At 42.3% G+C, this 24,543-nt stretch overlaps 1 protein-coding gene across 1 annotated transcript in view; it reads right to left on the bottom strand.

Moving 5' to 3' along the window:
- Positions 1–24,543, bottom strand: part of LOC118382744 (protein phosphatase 1 regulatory subunit 29-like) — a 204,309-nt gene that overhangs the window by 63,211 nt on the left and 116,555 nt on the right. Inside the window, exon 2 of the mRNA XM_052527953.1 lies at positions 11,439–11,508. The gene's annotated coding sequence lies outside the window, so the exon portion shown is untranslated. The remainder of the gene's footprint in view (positions 1–11,438; positions 11,509–24,543) is intronic.

Below are 24,543 nucleotides of genomic sequence, written 5' to 3'. Positions count from 1 at the left end.
AGAGAGAGCACTATAGAGAGCACTATAGAGAGCACTATAGAGAGCACTATAGAGAACACTATAGAGAGCACTATAAAGAGCACTATAGAGAGCACTATAAAGAGCACTATAGAGAGCACTATAAAGAGCACTATAGAGAACACTATAGAGAACACTATAGAGAGCACTATAGAAAGCACTATAGAGAACACTATAGAGAACACTATAGAGAGCACTACAGAGAACACTATAGAGAGCACTATAGAGAACACTATAGAGAGCACTATAGAGAGCACTATAGAGAACACTATAGAGAGCACTATAAAGAGCACTATAGAGAACACTATAGAGAACACTATAGAGAACACTATAGAGAGCACTATAGAGAGCACTATAGAGAACACTATAGAGAACACTATAGAGAACACTATAGAGAACACTATAGAGAGCACTATAGAGAGCACTATAGAGAGCACTATAGAGAACACTATAGAGAGCACTATAGAGAGCACTATAGAGAGCACTATAGAGAGCACTATAGAGAGCACTATAAAGAGCAAAATAAAAAGCATCACATGTCACAATGTCTCAGGAACCACATTCAGAACAAATAAAAATACCTACTAACATGATATATCAACATCACACCTGCTCTAACCTCTAGGCTACTTACCACCAAACTATCATGATATATCAACATCACACCTGCCCTAACTGCTAGGCTACTTACCACCAAACTATCATGATAATATCAACATCACACCTGCTCTAACCTCTAGGCTACTTACCACCAAACTATCATGATATATCAACATCACACCTGCTCTAACCTCTAGGCTACTTACCACCTAACTATCATGATATATCAACATCACACCTGCTCTAACCTCTAGGCTACTTACCACCTAACTATCATGATATATCAACATCACACCTGCTCTAACCTCTAGGCTACTTACCACCAAACTATCATGATATATCAACATCACACCTGCTCTAACTGCTAGGCTACTTACCACCAAACTATCATGATATATCAACATCACACCTGCTCTAACCTCTAGGCTACTTACCACCAAACTATCATGATATATCAACATCACACCTGCTCTAACTGCTAGGCTACTTACCACCAAACTATCATGATATATCAACATCACACCTGCTCTAACCTCTAGGCTACTTACCACCAAACTATCATGATATATCAACATCACACCTGCTCTAACCTCTAGGCTACTTACCACCAAACTATCATGATATATCAACATCACACCTGCTCTAACCTCTAGGCTACTTACCACCAAACTATCATGATATATCAACATCACACCTGCTCTAACTGCTAGGCTACTTACCACCAAACTATCATGATATATCAACATCACACCTGCTCTAACCTCTAGGCTACTTACCACCAAACTATCATGATATATCAACATCACACCTGCTCTAACCGCTAGGCTACTTACCACCAAACTATCATGATATATCAACATCACACCTGCTCTAACCGCTAGGCTACTTACCACCAAACTATCATAATATATCAACATCACACCTGCTCTAACTGCTAGGCTACTTAACACCAAACTATCATGATATATCAACATCACACCTGCCCTAACCGCTAGGCTCCTTACCACCAAACTATCATGATATATCAACATCACACCTGCTCTAACCGCTAGGCTACTTACCACCTAACTATCATGATATATCAACATCACACCTGCTCTAACCGCTAGGCTACTTACCACCAAACTATCATAATATATCAACATCACACCTGCTCTAACAGCTAGGCTACTTACCACCTAACTATCATGATATATCAACATCACACCTTCCCTAACCGCTAGGCTCCTTACCACCTAACTAACATGATATATCAACATCACACCTGCTCTAACCGCTAGGCTACTTACCACCTAACTATCATGATATATCAACATCACACCTGCTCTAACCGCTAGGCTACTTACCACCAAACTATCATGATATATCAACATCACACCTGCTCTAACCTCTAGGCTACTTACCACCTAACTAACATGATATATCAACATCACACCTGCTCTAACCGCTAGGCTACTTACCACCTAACTATCATGATATATCAACATCACACCTGCTCTAACCGCTAGGCTACTTACCACCTAACTATCATGATATATCAACATCACACCTGCTCTAACCGCTAGGCTACTTACCACCTAACTATCATGATATATCAACATCACACCTGCTCTAACCGCTAGGCTACTTACCACCTAACTATCATGATATATCAACATCACACCTGCCCTACCGCTAGGCTACTTACCACCTAACTATCATGATATATCAACATCACACCTGCTCTAACCTCTAGGCTACTTACCACCAAACTATCATGATATATGAACATCACACCTGCTCTAACCTCTAGGCTACTTACCACCAAACTATCATGATATATCAACATCACACCTGCTCTAACCGCTAGGCTACTTACCACCTAACTAACATGATATATCAAGATCACACCTGTAACAGATATAATCTGGAACACCACCTAACTATCATGATATATCAACATCACACCTGCCCTAACCGCTAGGCTCCTTACCACCTAACTAACATGATATATCAACATCACACCTGCTCTAACCTCGAGGCTACTTACCACCAAACTATCATGATATATCAACATCACACCTGCTCTAACCGCTAGGCTACTTACCACCTAACTATCATGATATATCAACATCACACCTGCTCTAACCGCTAGGCTACTTACCACCAAACTATCATGATATATCAACATCACACCTGCTCTAACCTCTAGGCTACTTACCACCTAACTATCATGATATATCAACATCACACCTGCTCTAACCGCTAGGCTACTTACCACCTAACTATCATGATATATCAACATCACACCTGCTCTAACCGCTAGGCTACTTACCACCTAACTATCATGATATATCAACATCACACCTGCTCTAACCGCTAGGCTACTTACCACCAAACTATCATAATATATCAACATCACACCTGCTCTAATAGCTAGGCTACTTACCACCTAACTATCATGATATATCAACATCACACCTGCCCTAACCGCTAGGCTCCTTACCACCTAACTAACATGATATATCAACATCACACCTGCTCTAACCGCTAGGCTACTTACCACCTAACTATCATGATATATCAACATCACACCTGCTCTAACCTCTAGGCTACTTACCACCTAACTAACATGATATATCAACATCACACCTGCTCTAACCGCTAGGCTACTTACCACCTAACTATCATGATATATCAACATCACACCTGCTCTAACCTCTAGGCTACTTACCACCTAACTAACATGATATATCAAGATCACACCTGTAACAGATATAATCTGGAACACCACCTAACTATCCTGATATATCAACATCACACCTGCCCTAACCGCTAGGCTCCTTACCACCTAACTAACATGATATATCAACATCACACCTGCTCTAACCGCTAGGCTACTTACCACCTAACTATCATGATATATCAACATCACACCTGCTCTAACCTCTAGGCTACTTACCACCAAACTATCATGATATATCAACATCACACCTGCTCTAACCTCTAGGCTACTTACCACCAAACTATCATGATATATCAACATCACACCTGCTCTAACCGCTAGGCTACTTACCACCAAACTATCATGATATATCAACATCACACCTGCTCTAACCTCTAGGCTACTTACCACCTAACTATCATGATATATCAACATCACACCTACTCTAACAGATATAATCTAGGCTACTTACCACCTAACTATCATGATATATCAACATCACACCTGCTCTAACCTCTAGGCTACTTACCACCTAACTATCATGATATATCAACATCACACCTGCTCTAACCTGCTAGGCTACTTACCACCAAACTATCATGATATATCAACATCACACCTGCTCTAACCGCTAGGCTACTTACCACCTAACTATCATGATATATCAACATCACACCTGCTCTAACCGCTAGGCTACTTACCACCTAACTATCATGATATATCAACATCACACCTGCTCTAACCTCTAGGCTACTTACCACCTAACTATCATGATATATCAACATCACACCTGCTCTAACCTCTAGGCTACTTACCACCTAACTATCATGATATATCAACATCACACCTGCTCTAACCTCTAGGCTACTTACCACCCAAACTATCATGATATATCAACATCACACCTGCTCTAACTGCTAGGCTACTTACCACCAAACTATCATGATATATCAACATCACACCTGCTCTAACCTCTAGGCTACTTACCACCAAACTATCATGATATATGAACATCACACCTGCTCTAACCTCTAGGCTACTTACCACCAAACTATCATGATATATCAACATCACACCTGCTCTAACCTCTAGGCTACTTACCACCAAACTATCATGATATATCAACATCACACCTGCCCTACCGCTAGACTACTTACCACCAAACTATCATGATATATCAACATCACACCTGCTCTAACCGCTAGGCTACTTACCACCAAACTATCATGATATATCAACATCACACCTGCTCTAACCGCTAGGCTACTTACCACCTAACTATCATGATATATCAACATCACACCTGCTCTAACCTCTAGGCTACTTACCACCTAACTAACATGATATATCAAGATCACACCTGTAACAGATATAATCAACTATCATGATATATCAACAACACCTGCTCAGAGGCTACACCCCCTATTACATTGATGGAACAGTGGAAACTAGCTAGTTTTAAGTTCATGATATATCAACATCACACCTGCTCTAATCTGGGCTACTTACACTGACCTAACTATCATGATATATCAACATCACATCAGCGCCTATCAACCTCAGGACACCACCAAATGATATATATCATGCTGTCACCAACCTGCTCATGATAAGCTAGGCTACTTACCACCTAACTATCATGATATATCAACATCACCCTGCTCTATCACCGCCGCTACCACCTAACTACATGATATCAACTACCACCAAACCACCTCAACTAACATGATATATCAACATCACACCTGCTACCTAACCTCCAGGACTACTTACCACCTAACTATCATGATATATCAAACATCACACCTGCCTGTTCACCCCGCTATCATAGGCGACATCACCGCTGTACAGGTGCATCAAAGCCACCAGAGACTGAAAAACAGCTTCTATCTCAAGGCCATCAGACAACATCACAAACAGCCACCACTAACATGATATAGTGTGAGTGGCTGCTCAACACACATTACTGACCCAACTATCATGCCATTATCAAATCACATATATCATGATATATCACACCTGCTCAATGCTACCAAATATCATGCTACTTACCACCTAACTCACATGCTCTAATATGCTATATACACCTAACTATCATGATATCATCACCTGCTCTAACTATCATGATATATCAACATATCACTAGCCACTAACATGATATATCAACATCACACCTGCTCTAACGCTAGGCTACTTACCAACTAACTATCATGATATATCAACATCACTGATACCTGCTCTAACCTCAGGCTACTTACCACCCTAACTATAAGACATGAATATAGATTACCACCTAACTATCATGATATATCAACATCACACTGCATCTAACTAGAAGCAGGCTACTCGCTACCACTCATGATTTAACACTAACCATGTGTATGTGACAAATATGAACATCACACCTGCTCTAACCGCTAGGCTACTTACCACCAAACTATCATGATATATCAACATCACACCTGCTCTAACCGCTAGGCTACTTACCACCTAACTATCATGATATATCAACATCACACCTGCCCTACCGCTAGGCTACTTACCACCTAACTATCATGATATATCAACATCACACCTGCTCTAACCTCTAGGCTACTTACCACCAAACTATCATGATATATCAACATCACACCTGCTCTAACCGCTAGGCTACTTACCACCAAACTATCATGATATATCAACATCACACCTGCTCTAACCGCTAGGCTACTTACCACCTAACTATCATGATATATCAACATCACACCTGCTCTAACCGCTAGGCTACTTACCACCAAACTATCATGATATATCAACATCACACCTGCTCTAACCGCTAGGCTACTTACCACCTAACTATCATGATATATCAACATCACACCTGCTCTAACCGCTAGGCTACTTACCACCTAACTATCATGATATATCAACATCACACCTGCTCTAACCGCTAGGCTACTTACCACCTAACTATCATGATATATCAACATCACACCTGCTCTAACCGCTAGGCTACTTACCACCAAACTATCATGATATATCAACATCACACCTGCTCTAACCGCTAGGCTACTTACCACCTAACTATCATGATATATCAACATCACACCTGCTCTAACCGCTAGGCTACTTACCACCAAACTATCATGATATATCAACATCACACCTGCTCTAACCGCTAGGCTACTTACCACCTAACTATCATGATATATCAACATCACACCTGCTCCAACCGCTAGGCTACTTACCACCAAACTATCATGATATATCAACATCACACCTGCCCTAACCGCTAGGCTCCTTACCACCTAACTAACATGATATATCAACATCACACCTGCCCTAACCTCTAGGCTACTTACCACCTAACTAACATGATATATCAAGATCACACCTGTAACAGATATAATCTGGAACACCACCTAACTATCCTGATATATCAACATCACACCTGCCCTAACCGCTAGGCTCCTTACCACCTAACTAACATGATATATCAACATCACACCTGCTCTAACCGCTAGGCTACTTACCACCAAACTATCATGATATATCAACATCACACCTGCTCTAACCGCTAGGCTACTTACCACCTAACTATCATGATATATCAACATCACACCTGCTCTAACCGCTAGGCTACTTACCACCAAACTATCATGATATATCAACATCACACCTGCTCTAACCGCTAGGCTACTTACCACCTAACTAACATGATATATCAACATCACACCTGCCCTAACCTCTAGGCTACTTACCACCTAACTAACATGATATATCAACATCACACCTGCTCTAACCGCTAGGCTACTTACCACCTAACTATCATGATATATCAACATCACACCTGCTCTAACCGCTAGGCTACTTACCACCTAACTATCATGATATATCAACATCACACCTGCTCTAACCGCTAGGCTACTTACCACCAAACTATCATGATATATCAACATCACACCTGCTCTAACCTCTAGGCTACTTACCACCTAACTAACATGATATATCAACATCACACCTGCTCTAACCGCTAGGCTACTTACCACCTAACTATCATGATATATCAACATCACACCTGCTCTAACCGCTAGGCTACTTACCACCTAACTAACATGATATATCAACATCACACCTGCTCTAACCGCTAGGCTACTTACCACCTAACTATCATGATATATCAACATCACACCTGCTCTAACCTCTAGGCTACTTACCACCTAACTAACATGATATATCAACATCACACCTGCTCTAACCGCTAGGCTACTTACCACCAAACTATCATGATATATCAACATCACACCTGCTCTAACCGCTAGGCTACTTACCACCTAACTAACATGATATATCAACATCACACCTGCTCTAACCGCTAGGTTACTTACCACCTAACTATCATGATATATCAACATCACACCTGCCCTACCGCTAGGCTACTTACCACCAAACTATCATGATATATCAACATCACACCTGCTCTAACCGCTAGGCTACTTACCACCTAACTATCATGATATATCAACATCACACCTGCTCTAACTGCTAGGCTACTTACCACCTAACTAACATGATATATCAAGATCACACCTGTAACAGATATAATCTGGAACACCACCTAACTAACATGATATATCAACATCACACCTGTAACAGATATAATCTGGAACACCACCTAACTATCATGATATATCAACAGCACACCTGTAATAGATATAATCTGGAACACCACCTAACTAACATGATATATCAACATCACACCTGTAACAGATATAATCTGGAACACCACCTAACTAACATGATATATCAACATCACACCTCTAATAGATATAATCTGGAACACCACCTAACTATCATGATATATCAACATCACACCTGTAACATATATAATCTGGAACTTACCACCTAACTAACATGATATATCAAGATCACACCTGTAACAGATATAATCTGGAACACCACCTAACTATCCTGATATATCAACATCACACCTGCCCTAACCGCTAGGCTCCTTACCACCTAACTAACATGATATATCAACATCACACCTGCCCTAACCGCTAGGCTCCTTACCACCTAACTATCATGATATATCAACATCACACCTGCTCTAACCGCTAGGCTACTTACCACCTAACTATCATGATATATCAACATCACACCTGCTCTAACCGCTAGGCTACTTACCACCAAACTATCATGATATATCAACATCACACCTGCTCTAACCGCTAGGCTACTTACCACCTAACTAACATGATATATCAACATCACACCTGCTCTAACCGCTAGGCTACTTACCACCTAACTATCATGATATATCAACATCACACCTGCTCTAACCGCTAGGCTACTTACCACCTAACTATCATGATATATCAACATCACACCTGCTCTAACCGCTAGGCTACTTACCACCTAACTATCATGATATATCAACATCACACCTGCTCTAACCGCTAGGCTACTTACCACCAAACTATCATGATATATCAACATCACACCTGCTCTAACCTCTAGGCTACTTACCACCTAACTAACATGATATATCAACATCACACCTGCTCTAACCGCTAGGCTACTTACCACCTAACTATCATGATATATCAACATCACACCTGCTCTGGAACACCTCTCTAACCGCAGGCTACTTACCACCTAACTAACATGATATATCAACATCACACCTGCTCTAACCGCTAGGCTACTTACCACCTAACTATCATGATATATCAACATCACACCTGCTCTAATAGATCTAGAGGCTACTTACCACCTAACTAACATGATATATCAACATCACACCTGCTCTAACCGCACACCTGGCTACTTACCACCTAACTATCATGATATATCAACATCACACCTGCTCTAACCGCTAGGCTACTTACCACCTAACTATCATGATATATCAACATCACACCTGCTCTAACTGCTAGGCTACTTACCACCTAACTAACATGATATATCAAGATCACACCTGTAACAGATATAATCTGGAACACCACCTAACTAACATGATATATCAACATCACACCTGTAACAGATATAATCTGGAACACCACCTAACTATCATGATATATCAACATCACACCTGTAATAGATATAATCTGGAACACCACCTAACTATCATGATATATCAACATCACACCTGTAATAGATATAATCTGGAACACCACCTAACTAACATGATATATCAACATCACACCTGTAATAGATATAATCTGGAACACCACCTAACTAACATGATATATCAACATCACACCTGTAATAGATATAATCTGGAACACCACCTAACTAACATGATATATCAACATCACACCTGTAACAGATATAATCTGGAACACCACCTAACTAACATGATATATCAACATCACACCTGTAATAGATATAATCTGGAACACCACCTAACTAACATGATATATCAACATCACACCTGTAACAGATATAATCTGGAACACCACCTAACTAACATGATATATCAACATCACACCTGTAACAGATATAATCTGGAACACCACCTAACTAACATGATATATCAACATCACACCTGTAACAGATATAATCTGGAACACCACCTAACTAACATGATATATCAACATCACACCTGTAATAGATATAATCTGGAACACCACCTAACTAACATGATATATCAACATCACACCTGTAACAGATATAATCTGGAACACCACCTAACTAACATGATATATCAACATCACACCTGTAACAGATATAATCTGGAACACCACCTAACTAACATGATATATCAACATCACACCTGTAACAGATATAATCTGGAACACCACCTAACTAACATGATATATCAACATCACACCTGTAACAGATATAATCTGGAACACCACCTAACTAACATGATATATCAACATCACACCTGTAATAGATATAATCTGGAACACCACCTAACTAACATGATATATCAACATCACACCTGTAACAGATATAATCTGGAACACCACCTAACTAACATGATATATCAACATCACACCTGTAATAGATATAATCTGGAACACCACCTAACTAACATGATATATCAACATCACACCTGTAATAGATATAATCTGGAACACCACCTAACTAACATGATATATCAACATCACACCTGTAATAGATATAATCTGGAACACCACCTAACTAACATGATATATCAACATCACATCTGTAACAGATATAATCTGGAACACCACCTAACTAACATGACATATCAACATCACACCTGTAACAGATATAATCTGGAACACCACCTAACTAACATGACATATCAACATCACACCTGTAACAGATATAATCTGGAACACCACCTAACTAACATGACATATCAACATCACACCTGTAACAGATATAATCTGGAACACCACCTAACTAACATGATATATCAACATCACACCTGCTCTAACCGCTAGGCTACTTACCACCTAACTAACATGACATATCAACATCACACCTGTAACAGATATAATCTGGAACACCACGTAACTAACATGATTTATCAACATCACACCTGTAATATATATAATCTGGAACACCACCTAACTAACATGATATATCAACATCACACCTGTAACAGATATAATCTGGAACACCACCTAACTAACATGACATATCAACATCACACCTGTAATATATATAATCTGGAACACCACCTAACTAACATGATATATCAACATCACACCTGTAACAGATATAATCTGGAACACCACCTAACTAACATGATTTATCAACATCACACCTGTAATAGATATAATCTGGAACACCACCTAACTAACATGATTTATCAACATCACACCTGTAATATATATAATCTGGAACACCACCTAACTAACATGATATATCAACATCACACCTGTAACAGATATAATCTGGAACACCACCTAACTAACATGACATATCAACATCACACCTGTAATATATATAATCTGGAACACCACCTAACTAACATGACATATCAACATCACACCTGTAATATATATAATCTGGAACACCACCTAACTAACATGATATATCAACATCACACCTGTAATAGATATAATCTGGAATCTAAATGTTTTCTGCCCGGAGCTGTAAAGAGGCGTTATATCCACAAATGGTAATTACTTCAAAAGTGTAGTCTGGTACTCACAATCTTTGCTGGTCTTTTTTCCTCGTTGTCCACTTCCTCTATGGCCCTCTGCTGACTGTGCGGACTCTCACTGTGGAGGGAGATACAAGGTCAGAGGTCAGGGTAATGCAATGAAAGACTATTATACCTCTAGAGTGACTGTTCTACATAGAGCCATATAAAGACTATTATACCTCTATAGTGATGTTCTACATAGAGCCATATAAAGACTATTATACCTCTATAGTGACTGTTCTACATAGAGCCATAAAAATACTATTATACCTCTATAGTGACTGTTCTACATAGAGCCATATAAAGACTATTATACCTCTATAGTGATGTTCTACATAGAGTCATATAAAGACTATTATACCTCTATAGTGACTGTTCTACATAGAGCCATAAAAATACTATTATACCTCTATAGTGACTGTTCTACATAGAGCCATATAAAGACTATTATACCTCTATAGTGATGTTCTACATAGAGCCATATAAAGACTATTATACCTCTATAGTGACTGTTCTACATAGAGCCATAAAAATACTATTATACCTCTATAGTGACTGTTCTACATAGAGCCATATAAAGACTATTATACCTCTATAGTGACTGTTCTACATAGAGCCATATAAAGACTATTATACCTCTATAGTGATGTTCTACATAGAGCCATATAAAGACTATTATACCTCTATAGTGACTGTTCTACATAGAGCCATATAAAGACTATTATACCTCTATAGTGATGTTCTACATAGAGCCATATAAAGACTATTATACCTCTATCGTGACTGTTCTACATAGAGCCATATAAATACTATTATACCTCTATAGTGATGTTCTACATAGAGCCATATAAAGACTATTATACCTCTATAGTGATGTTCTACATAGAGCCATATAAAGACTATTATACCTCTATAGTGATGTTCTACATAGAGCCATATAAAGACTATTATACCTCTATCGTGACTGTTCTACATAGAGCCATATAAAGACTATTATACCTCCATAGTGACTGTTCTACATAGAGCCATATAAACTGTTATACCTCTATAGTGACTGTTCTACATAGAGCCATATAAAGACTATTATACCTCTATAGTGACTGTTCTACATAGAGCCATATAAAGACTATTATACCTCTATAGTGATGTTCTACATAGAGCCATATAAAGACTATTATACCTCTATAGTGACTGTTCTACATAGAGCCATATAAAGACTATTATACCTCTATAGTGACTGTTCTACATAGAGCCATATAAAGACTATTATACCTCTATAGTGATGTTCTACATAGAGCCATATAAAGACTATTATACCTCTATAGTGATGTTCTACATAGAGCCATATAAAGACTATTATACCTCTATAGTGATGTTCTACATAGACCCATATAAAGACTATTATACCTCTATAGGGATGTTCTACATAGAGCCATATAAAGACTATTATACCTCTATAGTGACTGTTCTACATAGAGCCATATAAAGACTATTATACCTCTATAGTGACTGTTCTACATAGACCCATAAAAATACTATTATACCTCTATAGTGACTGTTCTACATAGAGCCATATAAAGACTATTATACCTCTATAGTGACTGTTCTACATAGAGCCATATAAAGACTATTATACCTCTATAGTGACTGTTCTACATAGAGCCATATAAAGACTATTATACCTCTATAGTGACTGTTCTACATAGAGCCATATAAAGACTATTATACCTCTATAGTGACTGTTCTACATAGAGCCATATAAAGACTATTATACCTCTATAGTGACTGTTCTACATAGAGCCATATAAAGACTATTATACCTCTATAGTGATGTTCTACATAGAGCCATATAAAGACTATTATACCTCTATAGTGACTGTTCTACATAGAGCCACAACTATTACAGTCGTACAGTCGTAACAGGTGTGTTTCTAGTACAGTCGTACAGGAGGAACAGGTGTGTTTCTAGTACAGTCGTACAGGAGGAACAGGTGTGTTTCTCGTACAGTCGTACAGGAGGAACAGGTGTGTTTCTAGTACAGTCGTACAGGAGGAACAGGTGTGTTTCTAGTACAGTCGTACAGGGGGAACAGGTGTGTTTCTAGTACAGTCGTACAGGAGGAACAGGTGTGTTTCTCGTACAGTCGTACAGGAGGAACAGGTGTGTTTCTAGTACAGTCGTACAGGAGGAACAGGTGTGTTTCTAGTACAGTCGTACAGGAGGAACAGGTGTGTTTCTAGTACAGTCGTACAGTCGTAACAGGTGTGTTTCTAGTACAGTCGTACAGGAGGAACAGGTGTGTTTCTAGTACAGTCGTACAGGAGGAACAGGTGTGTTTCTCGTACAGTCGTACAGGAGGAACAGGTGTGTTTCTAGTACAGTCGTACAGGAGGAACAGGTGTGTTTCTAGTACAGTTGTACAGGAGGAACAGGTGTGTTTCTAGTACAGTCGTACAGGAGGAACAAGTGTGTTTCTAGTACAGTTGTACAGGAGGAACAGGTGTGTTTCTAGTACAATCGTACAGGAGGAACAGGTGTGTTTCTAGTACAATCGTACAGGAGGAACAGGTGTGTTTCTAGTACAGTTGTACAGGAGGAACAGGTGTGTTTCTAGTACAATCGTACAGGAGGAACAGGTGTGTTTCTAGTACAGTCGTACAGGAGAAACAGGTGTGTTTCTAGTACAGTCGTACAGGAGGAACAGGTGTGTTTCTAGTACAGTCGTACAGGAGGAACGGGTGTGTTTCTCGTACAGTCGTACAGGAGGAACAGGTGTGTTTCTAGTACAGTCGTACAGGAGGAACAGGTGTGTTTCTAGTACAGTTGTACAGGAGGAACAGGTGTGTTTCTAGTACAATCGTACAGGAGGAACAGGTGTGTTTCTAGTACAGTCGTACAGGAGAAACAGGTGTGTTTCTAGTACAGTCGTACAGGAGGAACAGGTGTGTTTCTAGTACAGTCGTACAGGAGGAACGGGTGTGTTTCTCGTACAGTCGTACAGGAGGAACAGGTGTGTTTCTAGTACAGTTGTACAGGAGGAACAGGTGTGTTTCTAGTACAATCGTACAGGAGGAACAGGTGTGTTTCTAGTACAGTCGTACAGGAGAAACAGGTGTGTTTCTAGTACAATCGTACAGGAGGAACAGGTGTGTTTCTCGTACAGTCGTACAGGAGGAACAGGTGTGTTTCTAGTACAGTCGTACAGGAGGAACAGGTGTGTTTCTAGTACAATCGTACAGGAGGAACAGGTGTGTTTCTCGTACAGTCGTACAGGAGGAACAGGTGTGTTTCTAGTACAGTTGTACAGGAGGAACAGGTGTGTTTCTCTTACAGTCGTACAGGAGGAACAGGTGTGTTTCTAGTACAGTTGTACAGGAGGAACAGGTGTGTTTCTATTACAGTCGTACAGGAGGAACAGGTGTATTTCTAGTACAGTCGTACAGGAGAAACAGGTGTGTTTCTAGTACAGTCGTACAGGAGGAACAGGTGTGTTTCTAGTACAGTCGTACAGGAGGAACAGGTGTGTTTCTAGTACAGTTGTACAGGAGGAACAGGTGTGTTTCTAGTACAATCGTACAGGAGGAACAGGTGTGTTTCTAGTACAGTCGTACAGGAGAAACAGGTGTGTTTCTAGTACAGTCGTACAGGAGGAACAGGTGTGTTTCTCGTACAGTCGTACAGGAGGAACAGGTGTGTTTCTAGTACAGTCGTACAGGAGGAACAGGTGTGTTTCTCGTACAGTCGTACAGGAGGAACAGGTGTGTTTCTAGTACAGTCGTACAGGAGGAACAGGTGTGTTTCTAGTACAGTCGTACAGGAGGAACAGGTGTGTTTCTAGTACAGTCGTACAGGAGGAACAGGTGTGTTTCTCGTACAGTCGTACAGGAGGAACAGGTGTGTTTCTAGTACAGTCGTACAGGAGGAACAGGTGTGTTTCTAGTACAGTCGTACAGGAGGGACAGGTGTGTTTCTAGTACAGTCGTACAGTCGTAACAGGTGTGTTTCTAGTACAGTCGTACAGGAGGAACAGGTGTGTTTCTAGTACAGTCGTACAGGAGGAACAGGTGTGTTTCTCGTACAGTCGTTCAGGAGGAACAGGTGTGTTTCTAGTACAGTCGTACAGGAGGAACAGGTGTGTTTCTAGTACAGTTGTACAGGAGGAACAGGTGTGTTTCTAGTACAGTCGTACAGGAGGAACTGGTGTGTTTCTAGTACAGTTGTACAGGAGGAACTGGTGTGTTTCTAGTACAATCGTACAGGAGGAAGAGGTGTGTTTCTAGTACAATCGTACAGGAGGAACAGGTGTGTTTCTAGTACAGTTGTACAGGAGGAACAGGTGTGTTTCTAGTACAATCGTACAGGATGAACAGGTGTGTTTCTAGTACAGTCGTACAGGAGGAACAGGTGTGTTTCTAGTACAGTCGTACAGGAGGAACAGGTGTGTTTCTAGTACAGTCGTACAGGAGGAACAGGTGTGTTTCTAGTACAGTCGTACAGGAGGAACAGGTGTGTTTCTAGTACAATCGTACAGGAGGAACAGGTGTGTTTCTAGTACAATCGTACAGGAGGAACAGGTGTGTTTCTAGTACAGTTGTACAGGAGGAACAGGTGTGTTTCTATTACAGTCGTACAGGAGGAACAGGTGTGTTTCTAGTACAGTCGTACAGGAGAAACAGGTGTGTTTCTAGTACAGTCGTACAGGAGGAACAGGTGTGTTTCTAGTACAGTCGTACAGGAGGAACAGGTGTGTTTCTCGTACAGTCGTACAGGAGGAACAGGTGTGTTTATTGTACAGTCGTACAGGAGGAACAGGTGTGTTTCTAGTACAGTCGTACAGGAGAAACAGGTGTGTTTCTAGTACAGTCGTACAGGAGGAACGGGTGTGTTTCTCGTACAGTCGTACAGGAGGAACAGGTGTGTTTCTAGTACAGTCGTACAGGAGGAACAGGTGTGTTTCTAGTACAGTCGTACAGGAGGAACAGGTGTGTTTCTAGTACAGTCGTACAGGAGGAACAGGTGTGTTTCTAGTACAGTCGTACAGGAGGAACAGGTGTGTTTCTAGTACAATCGTACAGGAGGAACAGGTGTGTTTCTAGTACAGTCGTACAGGAGGAACAGGTGTGTTTCTAGTACAGTCGTACAGGAGGAACAGGTGTGTTTCTCGTACAGTCGTACAGGAGGAACAGGTGTGTTTATTGTACAGTCGTACAGGAGGAACAGGTGTGTTTCTAGTACAGTCGTACAGGAGCAACAGGTGTGTTTCTAGTACAGTCGTACAGGAGGAACGGGTGTGTTTCTCGTACAGTCGTACAGGAGGAACAGGTGTGTTTCTAGTACAGTTGTACAGGAGGAACAGGTGTGTTTCTAGTACAATCGTACAGGAGGAACAGGTGTGTTTCTAGTACAGTCGTACAGGAGAAACAGGTGTGTTTCTAGTACAATCGTACAGGAGGAACAGGTGTGTTTCTCGTACAGTCGTACAGGAGGAACAGGTGTGTTTCTAGTACAGTCGTACAGGAGGAACAGGTGTGTTTCTAGTACAATCGTACAGGAGGAACAGGTGTGTTTCTCGTACAGTCGTACAGGAGGAACAGGTGTGTTTCTAGTACAGTCGTACAGGAGGAACAGGTATGTTTCTAGTACAGTCGTACAGGAGGAACAGGTGTGTTTCTAGTACAGTCGTACAGGAGGAACAGGTGTATTTCAGTCTTGCTTCCCCACTGAGACCTATTTCACAGTCCAACTCTCAGCCCAAAGAGGTCCTGTTCCACCCCCCAACCCAGGACTCAGTGATTCTATTTGTCAACCTTTAATCGTGGAAGGAGCCTTTGGATCTTGACAAGACTATCATCACCATGCACAAGTCTCTCTCTGTTTTTAACAGGGGGCTAGTTGAATCTGTAGACTGACAGAGGAGGGCAAACACACACATACAGAGACACACGCACATACAGAGACACACACACACACACACACACACACACACAGAGAGACACGGAGTGGCAATCTAGGGCACAGGCTGTCTGCAGGCTCTAAAGAGAGCATTAGGGAGAGAGACAACAAACAGACAGAACGGAGGGAGAGAAAGAAAGCAAATGAACAGCGAATACTGAAAGAAATACACCTCATCAAGCAAATGCCAGGGGGTCAGAGCAGAGGGGAAGAGAGGGCGAGGAGAGGGAGGAGAGGAGGGATGGGTGAAGCCTCGTATTATTGTCATTTATTTCTATAATTGTTCTATTCTTCTCTCTGCATTGTTGGTAAGGGACCGTAAGTAAGCATTTCACTGTTAGTCTACACCTGTTGTTTATGAAGCACGTGACAAATCTCATTTTGATTTCCTTCCCTTCTTCTCCTCTCCTACACTAACCCCAATAAATCAGCTTCTCTATTAATCCCACCATCTATTCCGCCACCTCCCTCCATCTCTCCCCCAGAGAGATCAAGAAGCATGTCTCCACTTTGAGAGGAAGTTGGGGAGGAAAGGGAGGGAATGGAGAATAGGAAGAAGAGGACGGAGGAGAGAGAATGGAGAAGAGGAAGAAGAAGAGGACAGAGGAGAGAGAATGGAGAAGAGGAAGAAGAGGACAGAGAATGGAGAAGAGGAAGAAGAGGACGGAGGAGAGAGAATGGAGAAGAGGAAGAAGAAGAGGACGGAGGAGAGAGAATGGAGAAGAGGAAGAAGAGGACGGAGGAGAGAGAATGGAGAAGAGGAAGAAGAGGACAGAGGAGAGAGAGAACGGAGGAGAGGAATAAGAGGACAGAGGAGAGAGAATGGAGAAGAGCAAGAGGAAGAGGACAGAGGAGAGAGAATGGAGAAGAGCAAGAGGAAGAGGACAGAGGAGAGAGAATGGAGAAGAGGAAGAAGAGGACGGAGGAGATAGAATGGAGAAGAGGAAGAAGGAGAGAATGGAGAAGAGGAAGAAGAGGACGGAGGAGAGAGAATGGAGAAGAGGAAGAAGAAGACGGAGGAGAGAGAATGGAGAAGAGGAAGAAGAAGAGGACGGAGGAGAGAGAATGGAGAAGAGGAAGAAGAGGACGGAGGAGAGAGAATGGAGAAGAGGAAGAAGAGGACAGAGGAGGGAGAATGGAGAAGAGGAAGAAGAGGACAGAGGAGAGAGAATGGAGAAGAGGAAGAAGGGGACGGAGGAGAGAGAATGGAGAAGAGGAAGAAGAAGAGGACAGAGGAGAGAGAGAATGGAGAAGAGCAAGAGGAAGAGAACAGAGGAGAGAGAATGGAGAAGAGGAAGAAGAGGACGGAGGAGAGAGAATGGAGAAGAGGAAGAAGGAGAGAATGGAGAAGAGGAAGAAGAGGACGGAGGAGAGAGAATGGAGAAGGGGAAGAAGAAGACGGAGGAGAGAGAATGGAGAAGAGGAAGAAGAAGAGGACGGAGGAGAGAGAATGGAGAAGAGGAAGAAGAGGACGGAGGAGAGAGAATGGAGAAGAGGAAGAAGAGGACAGAGGAGGGAGAATGGAGAAGAGGAAGAAGAGGACAGAGGAGAGAGAATGGAGAAGAGGAAGAAGAGGACGGAGGAGAGAGAATGGAGAAGAGCAAGAGGAAGAGGACAGGGGAGAGAGAATGGAGAAGAGGAAGAAGAGGACAGAGGAGAGAGAGAATGGAGAAGAGGAAGAAGAGGACAGAGGAGAGAGAGAATGGAGAAGAGGAAGAAGAGGACAGAGGAGAGAGAGAATGGAGAAGAGGAAGAAGAGGACAGAGGAGAGAGAGAATGGAGAAGAGCAAGAGGAAGAGGGCAGAGGAGAGAGAGAATGGAGAAGAGCAAGAGGAAGAGGACAGGGGAGAGAGAATGGAGAAGAGGAAGAAGAGGACAGAGGAGAGAGAGAATGGAGAAGAGCAAGAGGAAGAGGACAGGAGAGAGAGAGAATGGAGAAGAGGAAGAGGAAGAGGACAGGAGAGAGAGAATGGAGAAGAGCAAGAGGAAGAGGACAGGGGAGAGAGAATGGAGAAGAGGAAGAAGAGGACAGAGGAGAGGGAATGGAGAAGAGGAAGAAGAGGACAGAGGAGAGAGAATGGAGAAGAGGAAGAAGAGGACAGAGGAGAGAGAATGGAGAAGAGGAAGAAGAGGACAGAGGAGAGAGAGAATGGAGAAGAGCAAGAGGAAGAGGACAGAGGAGAGAGAATGGAGAAGAGGAAGAGGAGGACAGAGGAGAGAGAGAATGGAGAAGAGGAAGAAGAGGACGGAGGAGAGAGAACGGAGAAGAGGAAGAAGAGGACGGAGGAGAGAGAGAATGGAGAAGAGGAAGAAGAGGACAGGGGAGAGAGAATGGAGAAGAGGAAGAAGAGGACAGAGGAGAGAGAGAAACAAACTGTAATATCTGGCAAATTCCCCTGTTCTGCTCTCTTTTCTGGAACAAGCGCTTCGAATTAGGTCAACAGGATGCCAACATGGAGTGAGAGGAGAGGAGGGGTGTGAAGGAACGGGGGAAAACAAAAGACCTAATAAAGGGGGATGAGAGAAAGAGGCATGGGGTGAGAGGAGGGGTACGATGAGAGGAGAGAGAAAGATGAGAGCAAGATGAGAGAGCGAGAAAAGAGGCGGAACGGGGAAAGGAGGGGTACGAGGAAGGGGAAGACAATAACAAGATAGTTGAAAAGGAGAAACCTGAAAGAGGAGTACACTCTTAGAAAAAATGATTCCAAAACGGTTCTTAAGCTGTCCCTATTGGATGGTTTTTTAAACCAAAAACAGTTCTTCAAAGAGTTCTCCTATGGGGCCAGCCAAAGAGTTCTCCTATGGGGCCAGCCAAAGAGTTCTCCTATGGGGACAGCCAAAGAGTTCTCCTATGGGGACAGCCAAAGAGTTCTCCTATGGGGACAGCCAAAGAGTTCTCCTATGGGGACAGCCAAAGAGTTCTCCTATGGGGACAGCCAAAGAACCCTTTTAGGTTCTAGATAGCACCTTTTTTTCTAAGAGTGTAAGGTAAGGAGGGGTTCGTTGGGTAGAGGAGGTACGTGAGCAAGAGACAAAGAAGGTAAGAATGAAAGAGACAGAGGGAGATCCGGAAAGGAGGATCATTTTGAAGTGGAGGTCAAATTAGCTCTGATTGCCACCAGCTGTGTTTGACTTCAGAGTCCGAGGGGAGGAGCCTGATGAGAACGTATCATGATTCTTATGCCTCAGGCTGTCAGTGATCATCTCTCGTGGACAGACACACACGTAAAAACAAATTGTATCGTAGCAACTGACAACAGACTGGATGCCACCAATAACAAGGGACTGTCGTCACTGATCGTTTGGACAAATCATGATTTCGCAGGTGATCGCATGTTTTCGAATTTCAAAAGGTGACGGGACTGGCCCAGAGACTTTTCCAAAACTGGCTGAGAGTTTTGGGCTTGGGGGATGGGAACTTCACTAGTCTCATCTCCTCTTTTCTCATCGATCCCCCACCAAGATTTTAGTTTTCCGAGATTCCTCTCCGACTCTCAGTGCTAACAGCTATCAGTCAGAGAGTAGAAAACTAAGACAATTTATATACAGTCTAGTAGCTCCCTCCAAACTAATTGGTATTCAATTCTTAGAGCCTTTGTGTGTGTGTGTTCAATTTGATAGATTTAGCTGAGAGGTTTGCATCCATCTAGTTAACATTCACTGGAGGCCTGCACCACTTCAAAGGCCAAAGATGTTGGGCGGCTAAATATAGAACAGAGGAAAACACACACACACACACACACACACACACACACACACACACACACACACACACACACACACACACACACACACACACACACACACACACACACACACACACACACACAGACAGACAGACAGACACACACACACACACACACACACACACAGACAGACACACACAGACACACACACACAGACACACACACACACACACACACACAGACACACACACAGACATACACACAGACATACACACACAGAGACACACACACACACACACACACACACACAGACACACACACACACACACACACAGACACCAAAACTATATAATGAGCTGAACACAGTACAGGCAGACTGAGTCTTCAACAAAATGTGTAGCCAACACACAACTGACAATACTGCTTCCATGTACAAATCACTGGTCCTGTTGAAAGAGTCTCTCTCTCTCTCTCTCTCTGTCTCTCTCTGTCCCCCTCTCTCTCTCTGTCTCTCTCTGTCTCTCTCTCTCTCTCTCTCACTCTCTCTCTCTCTCTCTCTCTCTCTCTCTCTCTCTCTCTCTCTCTCTCTCTCTCTCTCTCTCTCTCTCTCTCTCTCTCTCTCTCTCTGTCAATTCAATACAATTTGCTCAGAATTGTCAACGGGACAACAGTAACAATAATAACCAAGGATCAAAATAACATTAAACAATAATAATAATTATACAGTAGAGGACATGTGCAGGTTGATTGGTCTGTCAGACACTGTCCCTCATCTTATGGCAGGCAGCAATGTAGTGCGCTGCCAACCCACACACTCTCGGTGTCCTCCCCCAACAGGATGGGTAGTCCTTGAATAAGGGTTTCAAATGTGCATTTTGTCAGGAAATGCAACTCTGTCTCAGGTCTCTCTCTCTCTGTGTGTTGTTCTCTCTTTCTCTCTGTGTGTGTGTTGTTCTCTCGCTCTCTTTCTATCTCTGTGTGTGTTGCTCTCTCTTTCTGTGTGTGTGTTGTTCTCTCTTTCTCTCTGTGTGTGTGTTGTTCTCTCGGTCTCTTTCTCTCTGTGTGTGTGTTGTTCTCTCGGTCTCTTTCTCTCTGTGTGTGTGTTGCTCTCTCTTTCTCTGTGTGTGTGTGTGTTGCTCTCTCTTTCTCTGTGTGTGTGTGTTGTTCTCTCTTTCTCTGTGTGTGTGTGTTGTTCTCTCTTTCTCTGTACGTGTGTGTGTGTTGTTCTCTCGCTCTCTCTGTGTGTGTGTTGTTCTCTCGGTCTCTTTCTCTCTGTGTGTGTGTTGTTCTCACTTTCTCTCTGTGTGTGTGTTGCTCTCTCTTTCTGTGTGTGTGTGTTGCTCTCTCTTTCTCTCTGTGTGTTGCTCTCTCTTTCTGTGTGTGTGTGTTGTTCTCTCTTTCTCTGTGTGTGTGTGTTGTTCTCTCTTTCTCTCTGTGTGTGTGTTGTTCTCTCGCTCTCTTTCTCTCTGTGTGTGTGTTGTTCTCTCGCTCTCTTTCTCTCTGTGTGTGTTGCTCTCTCTTTCTGTGTGTGTGTGTGTTGTTCTCTCTTTCTCTCTGTGTGTGTGTTGTTCTCTCGGTCTCTTTCTCTCTGTGTGTGTGTTGTTCTCTCGGTCTCTTTCTCTCTGTGTGTGTGTTGCTCTCTCTTTCTCTGTGTGTGTGTGTGTTGCTCTCTCTTTCTCTGTGTGTGTGTGTGTTGTTCTCTCTTTCTCTGTGTGTGTGTGTTGTTCTCTCTTTCTCTGTACGTGTGTGTGTGTTGTTCTCTCGCTCTCTCTGTGTGTGTGTTGTTCTCTCGGTCTCTTTCTCTCTGTGTGTGTGTTGTTCTCACTTTCTCTCTGTGTGTGTGTTGCTCTCTCTTTCTGTGTGTGTGTGTTGCTCTCTCTTTCTCTGTGTGTGTTGCTCTCTCTTTCTGTGTGTGTGTGTTGTTCTCTCTTTCTCTGTGTGTGTGTTGTTCTCGTTGTCTCTTTCTCTGTGTGTGTGTGTTGTTCTCTCTTTCTCTCTGTGTGTGTGTTGTTCTCTCGCTCTCTTTCTCTCTGTGTGTGTGTTGTTCTCTCGCTCTCTTTCTCTGTGTGTGTGTGTTGCTCTCTCTTTCTGTGTGTGTGTTGTTCTCTCTGTCTCTTTCTCTCTGTCTGTGTGTTGTTCTCTCTGTCTCTTTCTCTCTGTGTGTGTGTGGTTCTCTCGCTCTCTTTCTCTCTGTGTGTGTGTTGTTCTCTCTGTCTCTTTCTCTCTGTGTGTGTGTTGCTCTCTCTTTCTGTGTGTGTGTTGTTCTCTCTGTCTCTTTTCTGTGTGTGTGTGTTGTTCTCTTTCTCTCTCTGTGTGTGTTGTTCTCTCTTTCTCTCTGTGTGTGTGTTGTTCTCTCGCTCTCTTTCTCTGTGTGTGTTGTTCTCTCACTCTCTTTCTCTGTGTGTGTGTGTGTTGTTCTCTCGTTCTCTTTCTCTCTGTGTGTGTGTTGTTCTCTCGTTCTCTTTCTCTGTGTGTGTTGTTCTCTCTTTCTCTGTGTGTGTGTTGTTCTCTCTCTCTGTGTGTGTGTGTGTTGTTCTCTCTCTCTGTGTGTGTGTGTGTTGTTCTCTCTCTCTGTGTGTGTGTGTGTTGTTCTCTCTTTCTGTGTGTGTGTGTTGTTCTCTCTTTCTCTGTGTGTGTGTGTTGTTCTCTCTTTCTCTCTCTGTGTGTGTTGTTCTCTCGCTCTCTTTCTCTATGTGTGTGTGTTGTTCTCTCGCTCTCTTTCTCTCTGTGTGTGTGTTGCTCTCTCTTTCTGTGTGTGTGTTGTTCTCTCTGTCTCTTTCTCTCTGTGTGTGTGTTGTACTCTCGCTCTCTTTCTCTCTGTGTGTGTGTTGTTCTCTCTGTCTCTTTCTCTCTGTGTGTGTGTTGCTCTCTCTTTCTGTGTGTGTGTTGTTCTCGTTGTCTCTTTCTCTGTGTGTGTGTGTTGTTCTCTCTTTCTCTCTGTGTGTGTGTTGTTCTCTTTCTCTCTCTCTCTGTGTGTGTGTTGTTCTCTCGCTCTCTTTCTCTGTGTGTGTGTGTTGTTCTCTCGCTCTCTTTCTCTGTGTGTGTGTTGTTCTCTCGCTCTCTTTCTCTCTGTGTGTGTTGTTCTCTCTTTCTCTGTGTGTGTGTTGTTCTCTCTCTCTGTGTGTGTGTGTGTTGTTCTCTCTCTGTGTGTGTGTGTTGTTCTCTCTTTCTCTCTGTGTGTGTGTTGTTCTCTTTCTCTCTCTCTGTGTGTGTGTTGTTCTCTCGCTCTGTGTGTGTGTGTGTTGTTCTCTCTCTCTGTGTGTGTGTGTGTTGTTCTCTCTTTCTGTGTGTGTGTGTTGCTCTCTCTTTCTCTCTGTGTATTGTCTCTCTCTTTCTGTGTGTGTGTGTTGTTCTCTCTTTCTCTGTGTGTGTGTGTTGTTCTCTCTTTCTCTCTCTGTGTGTGTTGTTCTCTCGCTCTCTTTCTCTATGTGTGTGTGTTGTTCTCTCGCTCTCTTTCTCTCTGTGTGTGTGT

The sequence above is a fragment of the Oncorhynchus keta genome, chromosome 10, assembly GCF_023373465.1.
Source record: "Oncorhynchus keta strain PuntledgeMale-10-30-2019 chromosome 10, Oket_V2, whole genome shotgun sequence".
NCBI classification, from domain to species: Eukaryota; Metazoa; Chordata; class Actinopteri; order Salmoniformes; family Salmonidae; genus Oncorhynchus; species Oncorhynchus keta.
Note: the sequence above shows the minus strand (reverse complement) of the source record. Positions and strands in the feature narration are given on the sequence as shown.